Source organism: Apostichopus japonicus, chromosome 16 (genome assembly GCF_037975245.1).
Source record: "Apostichopus japonicus isolate 1M-3 chromosome 16, ASM3797524v1, whole genome shotgun sequence".
NCBI lineage: Eukaryota > Metazoa > Echinodermata > Holothuroidea > Aspidochirotida > Stichopodidae > Apostichopus > Apostichopus japonicus.
In genome coordinates this window covers 603,696-616,531 of record NC_092576.1, presented here as the reverse complement: position 1 = coordinate 616,531, position 12,836 = coordinate 603,696, and the positions used below count along the sequence as shown (strand labels likewise).

At 37.2% G+C, this 12,836-nt stretch overlaps 2 long non-coding RNA genes across 2 annotated transcripts; one reads left to right on the top strand and one right to left on the bottom strand.

Annotated features, from left to right (window-relative positions):
• Positions 1–3,783: 3,783 nt before the first annotated feature.
• On the top strand, positions 3,784–6,170 carry LOC139983356 (uncharacterized). The gene is made up of 3 exons (XR_011798624.1): positions 3,784–3,947; positions 4,654–4,891; positions 5,598–6,170. It is a non-coding gene; the product is annotated as an uncharacterized lncRNA (long non-coding RNA).
• A 140-nt stretch (positions 6,171–6,310) lies between these two features.
• LOC139983359 (uncharacterized) lies at positions 6,311–10,459 on the bottom strand. The gene is made up of 3 exons (XR_011798627.1): positions 8,265–10,459; positions 7,341–7,546; positions 6,311–6,813 (listed from the first exon to the last, which is right to left on the bottom strand). It is a non-coding gene; the product is annotated as an uncharacterized lncRNA (long non-coding RNA).
• Between the last annotated feature and the right edge of the window lie 2,377 nt (positions 10,460–12,836).

The following is a 12,836-nucleotide window of genomic DNA, read 5'->3' as shown; positions in this document are numbered from 1 at the left end:
TTAATATAATATGTAATATATAAAAAGTATAACTTTGCAAAGGGATCGTAATAAATGTGTTATTATGACCTATTTATTAAGCCAGTGAGTTTTGTCAGTAACTGGCATCCTCTTGATGTCTTACCCAACTGGCCTTCCGACCTCTTCACTCCCCCCCCCCGCTCCCCCCAAAAGTAATAATAAATCGAACAAGTTTCCAAATCTAGTTTGAGACTGGTTGTGCAAATGAGATAGAAAAAGCATTAATACATAATTTTAGTGATTGAAAAATGTTCGGACAAACCTGTATAACACTTACCATGTAATGAACAAATATTGTCTGCAGGCTTCAGTAGAATTTATTAAATATAGAATTACGAGTAACACTCTAACACTACAGAGATATATTGACTGGACAAACATGATCAATAATCTTATCTGGCTTGTTAGGAATGAATCAAACTTTCTTCTCAACTTAATGTATAGTATGATAACTAAAGTAGTTAAGAGTCATTCGATGAACATGTTCAACTAATATACTTTGACATAATATTCTAATAATAGACTACAAATCATTTGTTGTCAATATACCGAGAAGTTACATAAGGCAATACAGTTAAAACATATTTGCAAATATCCAGTTTGTGGCTTAACAGGATCTAGTAGTAGTAAATAAATATGAAAACAATTTCTGAGGGTGGATTAAAGTTATGTATTAAAGAAATATCGTTAAACATACAATGGGTGGATTAAAGTGATGTCTATAACTAGATTAATACTTTTGGACATACTATGCTCGACTTAAAGAGAGGGAGTAAACAGGTATCGCTTAACATACACTCTGTGAATAAAAGTAATATAGAATCTCGTTCTAACAATAAATGTCTTTGCTCGTTTTCATTATTTATAATTTACCAGTCAGTTTTCCCGAGTTAATTTACTTGTATATTAAATAATCCAAATGATTATTTAAAGCAATAAAGAAAACTTATGTAACTTTCCGTTTATGAAAAATGGTTTCCTTTTTTAAGGAGTTACACATATTTTATTATTTAATATATTCCTTTCAACATTTACTTCGTTTTGGTTCCCACTATTTTAGTCAAAAAATGCACGTGTATGTCCACAAAAATGTTTGATCCAATAAGACTAAGTGAATAATTTTAGAAGCAAACGATTAACATACGTCATTTAATTAATCATCAAAGAAGTCTTGTTAACATATGTTTCTCTCCACTGACCGCTACATTACAAATCTTGTCTCGCATAGAGAGGAAGAAAAATAAGTTATTGTAATGCTATCACCGTCTATGTTTACTTCATAGAATAATTAAGCTAATACTCTGTAATATTGTTTCTTCTTTAATTTCTACAGTAGCTTGGATCATGGTAGATGGATACATGGCATACACAGGTTACTGTAGCCAACCACAAGTTGGATTCTCCCGTCGTCTCTGATTGTACTCTCTGTCACTGGAAAGACAAATGAGTGTCAAGATAGATGGCATCATCACCAACATAACTAAGGAAGGAAAGTTTCAGCAATTGGTGTCATGATTGCTAATAGTCTGAAGGTCGAAAGAAGGTTACATTTCCGTGATTGCTACAGCTTTCAGTATCTGGCTCTAGAAATACCCTCATGGTGATAAACAATACGGTAGCTTACGTGGCTTACAGGTGAATGGTAAGATAATTGAGAGCATACCATCATTGAGGATTCATAATGATAATAGGCAGAGCTAGAATCATCAAATAATGTACAGGGATATATTCCTAATGTAGGTTATTGCATTTTTTATAACTACGATTTTTACATTTTTGTAATAATATTTCAATATTGCAAATGGCTTGACTTTACTTGAAGGGTACGATATATCAATCAGTATCAAGTATGAACTATGTGTTCAGTCGTATGGTGTTAACCTAGTAATAAATCTTGTTATGCCATGTAACATGTTGACCATTCTAATCATACTACAACAAGTTAGTGACAATAGTATTCATTGGTTGGATCATACTTTTCGAGATGACGGAATGAGTAAGAATTGTTGGTGTTATGCTTTTTTGTGTCCCAAAAAAAATTAACAAACTTTGTTACCCCATATTATTACTTATAGTAAGTAAGTGCTTATTTTATCGGAAGCTTTATGAAAGAAATTAGACGTTGAGATCAATGATGTTGCTCATTATACAAAATCTTTGACCAGCTTGACCAAATTAAATTGTGTCATTGCACTTTTAATGTTCTCCTTTTAAATTAATTTACAACAAGAAACCATGTTTGCCACAAATGTCCATGGAAATAGTGAAAGATCATGACGCTCATGAGTTATATTCCCGTGACCAGTTAAACTCACTTTGATAGACCGATAGTGCATTGTTCATTACTACATCAAGTAGAAGTTAGATAACATAGACTGCCAACATTCAAATTGAACATATGCCTCATTTATTTCGATGGTTCATTATATTGTTTTGTGTTTTGTTCAATCTATATACAGTGTCGGATTGTCTTATTGTCTGTGCAGACTTAACAATTGACAGTTTAGGCAATAAAATGCAATTCAGAAAGAGAGATTATTTAGAAGTTTATTTAAAATAATTCTCCTTATACTTTTGTTTTCTTAAGCAAGTCATTTGCGAGAGAGGGGTGAAGGGGTTGGGAGGAAGGAAAAAGAAAGTATCCACTGCTTGGCACTTGTTTGTTAATACAAAGGTTCAGCTGGTTTAGCATTGTCGAGGAGTGTAAAGGGATATCTATAGTATTGACAAAAAAAAAAAAAAGTGTACAAATTTTATCAGACCGTTTCACATGCAATATAGATAACTACGATAAGCAAATTGGATGTAACGTGAACGCTGCATGACTTAAAGGTCAAGTGACACGTAACAGATTTCCTTCAAACTTACACAAATTGAAAAGCTACATATCAAAACCCTATATTCCAAATTTGGAGTTCCACAATTGTTTCTTTGCTGTTTTAATTAAGTTAATAACCAAGCTAATTCCGAAAGATAATGACGTCACGGGGGAACCGCCAATGTTACCAAAACTAAGTATGCCTAATATGCTAACCGAGATCAAGGCCGTAAACAATACGTCACGAACAGTAAACAAAATATCAGATGAGAATGGGTGCACAACAGTACAAGAAAGTTTCGTGTTCGTCAAACACTGTATACAGCGATAGCTTAGTACCAGTGCACTCAGCCAGCCTAACTGCCTAAGTAAAGATTGGCTTGGACCTTCGTGTGCAGTGCTAGTTAAAAGTTTCGTTTCCTATCGCCTATCCGCGCAACTTGGACTTGGAACACCAACAGCTCGCCGTCTACAAGACAATGCCGTACCTTCTCTATTTGGAGAAAGTATCTTCAAATCTCGAGGAGATATAGAAACAAGTAGCCTAGACCAGTAGTTGCGAAGCTGGATCGGAAAAGAATAAGTGTATTTTCTGGCCTAGGCCTACTACAACAATGAATAACTTGGTATTATTACTATCTTACAGTAGGCTAATTCTTATAATTTCGTTCAGTTAGTTAGGCCCTAAATTAGGTACGGCGACGATAAAGTTAGGCGTAGGCTAGGGCTATATTAACTTTCATTTGTGGTACATCATGAACAATCCAGAATAACAAGCATAAGATGTTTACATGTCATTTTGCCCAATATTATAATGTGCTCCCACCTGTCTATATACTCAGAGTCATAGCTCATATGTTTCACAGTAAATGACATCCTTATATTTTGCCATTTTTGTTGGTAGGGCTGCAATTTTTGTTGCAAGAGCAAAACGCTTGTGACAGGTACTTTAAAACATATCAGACTGCTTTCTTAAATGAACTTTCATAACTTCCTTGTTATTTTCTTTCCCAATTTTCAATACTTAGATTAATCTAGAAGCTGTTCCCCAACCAACTGCAGTGAAAATAAAGGCAGGATTCTGCAGAATGTACATCTCCATCTAAAGGTAGCATGATCTTATAGACATGTGCTTGATATTACCGAAAAACAGTTGGGAAATGGGGGAGGGGAGGGTGGTGACAGGCATTAAAGATTTAAGTAGTCAGTTTTGAACGGGATACAAGGAATCTCCACCAGTAAAACATTGAGGCATGTATATGGGGGGGGGGCAAGCTACCAGACAAAAAGGAGGCAGGGGGGTTGGGGGGAGAAACTGTGGTAGAGAAGTGTAAGCTAGGGTAATACAAGGAAGAATGGAAAACTTTCATACATCTATAGAGTATTCTATAGCAGAAGTGAGTACAGGGACCAAAATTTTAGAAACAGTACTCGTTGAAAGCAAAATAGCAATTAAAACTGCACATCGGGCAGGCTGACTAGTGGATAATATACATTGTATTTTATCCATCATATCCGCCTGCCTGACGAGAGTGGTTGAGGAGGCTATACCTGATGGCTTCACAGGAAAATATAAAGGCTACAGCTATAGTTACTGAGAGAAGGGAGATTACATCGTAGTTATACTATATGAAACCAAGCTGAAGTCATTTGCAATGCTCATGGTGTGAGTGCCCATATTTTTGCAGCCACATAAAGCAGGAGGATATGCTCTCCTTCAGAAAAGATAAGTGAACCATCTAGGCAGCTGACCCCTGTCCAGGAGCAGCCTACTGTATGTGTGTGGTATAATAAGCGTTTATTCTAATTTTCAGTGAATGTAACACATGTAGAAGTCCAGTGTTCACTGGTCCCCCTACCACCATTGAAGTTGCTGACTGGACCAACAGAGAAAAGAACACCATCAAAGCAACCAGGGCCATCTCACAGTGGCGATGATGGTCCGTCTGCTGCTGTGGCATCCACATCGGGATACACCGAAAAACTGCCAGTTAGTCCGGACTACACTCCATCAGTTAACTCATCTGAACATGACAAAGATGACCCTTCAAGGTAATTTTCAAGATTGATAGTAGATTAGTCTGGAAAATCAATTGATGCCATAACTTTCTGGAAAGAGGATCATTATTAATTTTGACACCAACACTGTGGGGCAGTCTGGAATGTGTGGTGAGGCCATCAGTCTTTACTTCAATTAGCATATACATACTGTATCTGGTAGAGTTGTCACAGCTGTATGTGAACAAGAAATAAAGGCACAAACAAGTAGTTGGATTTAACAGAGTATATTATATCTTCACTTGGCTGGATATCTGCTACTGAATACAAATGGTGAAAGTTGCATCTTATACACTCTTTTACCATGGATTACAAGGGGATGGGACAGGATGTTACTCTGTCCACATGTTTACTTTACTACATAAACAGTGGTTAAGCTACTGAGACAATGACCACACATCCTGCTGAAGATTACATAATCCATAATATTAGGTGCACAAACAGGTGTAGGGTTTTTGTAGTAATCAGTAAAAAAATATATTGGAATTGTTCAGGCACAAGTTGTCAGGTAAAACCTGACCCATATATCCACACCAATTGAGGTGTACTCAGCTGTCGCCTTAGTTGGGCATCCAAAGACTTGACCGACAACTGTGCCATGCCTAATGACCGAAATGGAGTGATTGGAATGCCTCTATCTAAATGGTATGTTTTTATGAACTATTATTATATTATTCTTCATATATTTACTATTCTACAGATTATGTATGGGAACTTCTTGACTGCTTGCAACAACTTCTGCAGAAGTGGAACTCTGGGAGAGGAGTGTCCTGTTCCTGTCAGAAAAGAGCCCCCACCCCTTGCAAGCTCCTATGTTCATCCGAGCAATGAGGATGCCATAAAACAACACCGAAGCAGATTTCAAAAGCTTTGCTGAAGTACTGTAGTTGATGGCCTCCCAAGTTCTAATTTTGTTTCATTGTAGTGGGGAGCAATCGACTCTGTGAATCGTCTGTTCACATGGTGTATGGCACAGCTGCAGAGCAGTGTTAATTAACAGGTCGCTACCAGCCTTTAGGGATATTGCTAAAGTTTTACATTCAAGTTTTACTTACATCTGGTTTCCATTGTAACTAATTATTAGTAATGATAACATTATATTTTAAAAAAAGTTCCAATGACAAGTATTCTTTCTAGAGAGCTTAGACTTCATAAATATAAATTTCATGCTGACTTACTATTTGTATGCAACTTTGGTGTTTCAAACATGTTGCCAATTTTTGGTTTTTCTCGAAAAGAATTGACAGAAATTTGCTGTTTGTTCCCCGCATGGGATAAAATGTGATTTTTTTTATCTCATTTATGATCAAGTAACCTTGATATTCCATGGATTAATGAACAATTTCAGATTGATTCTCATTACACTTTTATTAAAATGAAAGCCTAAGCTCTCCAGATCCCATTGACATAGTGGTTTAGGGTACTTTATTCAAACTATTCTTCTATTTTAACCTAGTATATTTGAGATTTCAATCATCCAGATTTTGTTGGCAGGCTACTAGATGTGACAGCTTTGCTTACAAGAGAGAATACATACAAAAAATTAACTTGAGTTTTTATTATTTATTACTGTTATGTACTTCCCAAACTTGAAAATGTAAAATTTCATCCAAGATTGTAGTTAATACCATGAACCAGAAAATGTAAGCTGGAATTCCAAAGTGTTCACCATTCAGCCACAAAACAGACAGGACTGAACCCTGTTTCTATAAAACTTTGCAGAAATGATACTATGACTTGGCATAAACAGTCCACATTCTCACAGTCTTGATAATTTAAATCCTTCATGCTGTTCAGATGGTAAAGCTTCTCTAATCCTCCTTACTGCATAGGATGGGATAACAACACAAATCTACTTCCCTAAAAACTGCTAGCTCATCCGTGCAAGTTGTCTGTATGCTGTGTGTCTGTATTTCCTGTAAAATAATCATATGAAAACCAGCTATAAAAGATGAAGACACACAAAAGCTTGGTAGCCATCTGGGGACGTCAATTTTAAAATAAATGTCTATATGATTTCCAGAATTTGCTTGGCCCTCTAAATCTGCCTCCCCTAAAGTAAGCCTAGCTATGCCATTTATACAAACTGATCATTGTATCTCGGGGACTAAAATTTGTAAATGGATCGTGCACAAGCATGGTGGACATTTTTTGTGTGGCATTTGGTTCCATGGCTCAGTGTAAATGACTACTATGTCAGTCAGCATGATAAGGGTTAACCTCGAGGGCATTACACCAGTTTTTGGACAAAATGACCTAATCAGAAGCAGGTTTTGAACATGGTGCACAAATTTTCTTGATCAAATCTATATCTTAATGTTATTCCTTTCACAACGAAACAAAACTAAACTATGAATACACCCTCTGTATTGTTACATCTTTCAACAGCAGGTCAGAGCAATGAATAAAGGTATACAACAAAAATAATGTATTCTATACTTACTCTTGGATCCTGTTGTCCACCATACTGTTGACGGTACATGTAGTAGGCTGTCTGAAGAAACAATGGGTTCAGGCACATAGCTTCAAAACCTGGGTGTAAGGTGATGCATGCAGCACCTTCTTCATCCATCACAATCCTTATCTATTTCGCTGCAGCATCTACACTCCCTTGCTGTAGGCATCACAGCACATTGGCCACAATGACACCTGTAAACAATACAAACCAGTTCAAATAATAAAGAGCCAATTCAATGACTTCATACCAACCTCAATTATTGGGGCATACTGTACTAACATGTCAAAAGAGAAAAGGGGCACCTCTGAAGGGCAATCTACCGTTGAAGCTCCTTACAAGTAACATCACTAGTAAGGAGGGGGTAGCCTCTTCTTAGAAGTCTTGCCTCTGTTGGGACAATGCTGCAAAGGAAAATAAAACAGGCCGATGTTGCCTCCTTTCCAACTCTTTCCCACTTCTGAATCCATTCCCTAGATTGAGAAAATCTGGTTATGAAATTAGCTCAAGCAGAAATGACAAAAAGCTGGTGTGAGGTGCCACCTTCTCCCTCCCCCCACCCTTTCCCTGATTTGTGGTAACTTCACTAATTTGCCACTAGGCCTACAACTGCTAGGAAATTAATAATAGGCCACCTCTGAATTTGTTGTGCACTCTTCCAATTGGCTCCTTTAATCTACTAACCGAATGAAATATGTCTGTGTGACATGTTCCTGGGGCATGTGCTGCCACAACTTTTAAGGAAAATAGTAACTTCCTTAACTCGACCGCACATTCATGTTAATTTTGCTGCCCCATCAACAAATTGGCTAGCTAAGTGTATGAGCAAAGTTAGGAAACATTTATCGGTTCTAGGCCTAACTAGTGACACAACTATCCTATATACAGTATGTACGCTTGGCGTAACGTTACCGTTATATTCCGTCAAGACGATCAATTTCGACATCGCTGTCCGATCCCGCTTCCTCTTCGCTGGTCTCCGGTTCGAACATGCAGGGGACAAACTTTCCCACGATTCACCATGTCCTCCATTTCCCTTACTTCTTCGCCGTTGCTATCTAAATACTGTGTGTCAATGCCACTAGCAGCCATTTCGCGATATGTATAAGCTATGCTGTGCAGTGTATATATGCGTACTACAGTGCGTGTACAGAAACTGTATGTGGTAGCAATATCGTATGCGACGATATCATGCACTTTCGACTTGGTAAACAAATGACGTCATTTGTTTTCGGCTTTCCCTGAACGAGTCAATCTAGCCGATTTTTGCGGAGTTTATGTTGCTTGATAGGAAGAAAATGCAAGGAATTTATGAAAAAAGAAATCAATGGATGTTTTGTTCGATGTCTTATGTATCAATTTGTGATTTTTCATCTTAATCCAAATCTTAACTTTCTTGTAACAGACTGCTGAAAAAGGTAATATTTTCGAGAAGTTTGAGATTTCTCCATACCCAATGCACTGCGCAGAACATATACAGTTTGCACTCTTCTGCGCTCCCCCCGTGACGTCACTGAATCTGTTACGTAATAGTACTTTTTACCGATTTCTACCCCTTTGGAGACGGAAAAAAAATCGCGGTGTTGGGTTTTTGTTAATGTAAGAATTGTTAAGTGTAATATTTTGCAAAGTCAAGTCTACGTGTCGCTTGACCTTTAAAATATACAGTGAACGTACTTTTTCGTCAATTGGAGAAACATTAAAGGGTTGTTACCATCCATTCAATTATCATGTAGAAATAATGAGTCAGTCTATCAATTGTAATCCGTTGATAAAAGAATGTTGGAATCAACCGGCAGGGAACAAATGAGTACGGGACACCACGGTTCAATGAAACGCCAGGGGTCTTTAGATCCACGCTTCTGTAGATCCTTAAAAAATACTTCAGGTTCTTGGCGACTACGTTGCGTTAGAAAGTGTAAAACCGCCTACACCCCCTGTCATTTCACGGTCTAGTTGGTCATAAGAGCCTACGCTAGTCTCTCCTACTATTAACAGTACACTCTATTCACCTAATAGCTGCAATTATGTTTCACCATGAGGAACATGCTATAGGTTCATGTTTTTCGGGCCCTCCCTTAAAATTACTTCAGGTTCTTGGCGACTACGTTACGTTAGATAGTGTAAAACCGCCTAAACCCCCATTTCATTCTCACTCAAAATTTGCCGGCAGACCGATAATAAGCGGAAATGGATCACCGACCGAAAAAATATCGGAATTTGTGGACTATTTTTTGCTTCCTATTGTATTAAAACAAAGCACCTATGTGAAAGACACAAATCACATTCTGAAAATTTTGGAAGCCACCCGTTACCATAAACAGTAGTACTTGCTACACTCTATGTCGTCGCCATGTATACCAATACTCCCCAAGAGGAGGCTTTAGATATATGTCAAGAAGTCTATGAAAAGGCGGAAAAGAGTGAATATGGAATAAATAAAATATCTTCCATATCCATGCGCAAACTAATTGAACTTATCTTAACAAGAAACTGTTTCGAGTTCAATAACCAATTCTATCTACAAAAGATCGGTTGCGCTATGGGCAGCCAAACGTCTCCGGAAATCTGTGATATCGTCATGAATAGACTTGAAAACCAGATTTTACCGACAGATAATAAAATCTTAAAATGGCTCCGCTATAGAGATGACATTCTATTGCTTTACAACGGTTCACACCAGGAACTTGAACAACTAGTAAACAGGCTGAATGAAATTCACCGCTTCTTAAAGTTTACGGTAGAAATATCACACACCGAGGTAACATACCTAGATTTGAAAATCTTCAAAGGTCCAAGGTTCGAAACCAATGGGTTATTAGACACCAAAGTCTACACCAAACCCACGGAAACCTTCCAATACCTCGACAGAAACTCTGCACACCCACTTGCCACTTTTAAAGGCTTCATTAAAGGGGAAGTATTACGATACGCACGTCTCTGTAACAATGAGACTGATTTCTTACAGAAAAAGAACGCGTTCACAGAGAAACTGTTACTCCGTAACTATAAAGAAAGAGAAAATTGCCTCAGCCACGAAAGGCATAACATTTGACAACCGTGGGCAATACCTTAATACCAAACCTAAACAAAAGGAACCACCACTGATGTGCAAGCTTACCTATAAACCCCACATTAAAACCACGCATTTGAAAAATGCACCTTTGAAACATTGGCACTTAATCTCGCAACATGCGGAATTATCCAAACTATTTCCAAAAGAACCGATTCTAGCTTACAAAAGGGCCCAAAATCTCAAAGATTTACTTGTTAACTCAAGATTTCGTACTAACGAAGAATCAGCTGGCTCTCAAGGTTCACACGAAGCTCTTTTAAATACTATTATAGCTGCACTATGAGTCCATAAAAACTCGTGCAGAGAAAATAGATGCATTTTGAGAACGAGACTCCGAGGCCGAATATAAAATATTCAAAGGCTACTACTGATGAAGCTCCTCCTTTTGAGTTTGAGAGCAGAAACCGGTCTAGTTGGTCATAAGAACCTACGCTAGTCTCTCCTACTATTAACAGTACACTCAATTCACCTAATAGGTGCAATTATGTTTCACCATGAGGAGCATGCTATAAGTTCATGTTCCTCGGGCCCTCCCTTAAAAATACTTCAGGTTCTTGGCGACTACGTTGCGTTAGATAGTGTAAAACCGCCTACACCCCCTTTCATTACAAACTGATCAATATTAACTTACTGTCCTATGTTAATAAATATTGACCTAAAGTTTATAGGTATTTCAGAACGACAAATGGGTGTACAACACCGATGGCAAGGACAGAGCACAACAAATATATTTTAAACTAAAAAAAGCGAAAAAGGTAAGTTGAAAATAAAAAAAAAACAGTACAATGAACTTGCAAACAAAACTATGAACTTAGCATTCAATGCACACTGTCTGATCTAGGGTATTAACGTACAGGGCTCAAATAATACGCCATTGTGTGCAATACAGTATGTAACTTGAAACAACTGCACGGGAAGTTTGCATCGTTTCCTGAAAAATTTAATAACCTTTATCCATCCGGCAATCCAATATTATCACTTTAAGAGTAATACATGTGTTGCTTATATAATATCTCATGATTAGTTCAAAAAATAGAAACCGGACACTTCCGAACATCCTGTGATCAGCTCTGTACAATCATACGAGTAGAGCAAACATCCTGTATACCAAATTGTATGACCTGTACAATAGACAATAAAATACATAGAATTAAACCGGCAGTAGTGATAAGCATGTAGAATTTGAGTATGTATTATGATATGCCTAGATATGGTAAATTATGGAGGGATAGACTTAACGACAATAACATTTGCGATAATGACAGCCCTTGGTAATGACTGGAATGTTATATACTGTCAGCGTCTTAATCTGGATATTTTCTTTAAGTCGACAAAACCACTAAGAATATATCGAGATGATTTACTCTCAAACTTTGCATACGTAGTTACATTATACAATGCTGAATAAACGATTTAATGCCGATCTACGAACTGACTTCATAAAATGTTGTGTTAGGCCTTTTTTTTTATCATGATCAACTTTATTTTGTGACATGTGTACAGCAGTACATCGATCAAAGAGAACTATCGATCTATTACCTGGAGTCTACAGTCATAACTGGCATTTAGTCTTACTAAAATTCACGTGATAGGATGAGCTGCGGTAGTAACAAGTCGATTTTAAACACACTAAAAGTAATACTGCAACCAAGAAAACTAAGTAAACAAATATGTATTAATTAGTCGAGTCCATTGGTACAGGCGCAGAATCCCCAGATGTAAAAACAATTATGGCCCAAGGGTGGACTGTGTGCAAACATTTTAAGGGAAAAAATAACATTTACAGGTATGCCTTAAAACCCAGCATTGCAAGTACGTGCTAACGAGATTTCCAAACGTACTGAAATTTGCTGTGCCTATACAGCTACTACTCGCAGTGTGATAAAAAAAATCAACGGTTGAGGAGTTTGCCTGCAAGTAAGGACGTCGCTGGGTTTATATTTCAACGCAGACGATCATTTTCTACAAAAAAAAATAATAATTCTAGAATTCTCGATATCAAAAGAATATAAAAAGATATTAGTTAAACAAACAACAATTTAACAGATGAAAACAATCTTACGGTAAAAAAAAAAATCAAAATTTTAAATATGAAAGTAACATCTTATCTCTATTTATGCCGATGACTGAGACGTTAGATTTCGTCTATTGTCTATTCATTGAAATCAGTAAAGCATGACCATAGCTCTACTGGCTCTCTCTCCGTAATATGCAGAGTGGGCGGAGCTTGAGTCTGCTTGCAGGACCAGCGTAAAAAAAAAAACAAAAACAATCCGACCAATCTGAACAGTACGTTAATGCACCATATGGTTGACCACTGGTCATTATGACTTTCTGACCAATCATATGGCTGATTTGTGGTTTATGAAAGCTGATATTACTTGTGTGTGAACTTTTAAAAAGGAAAG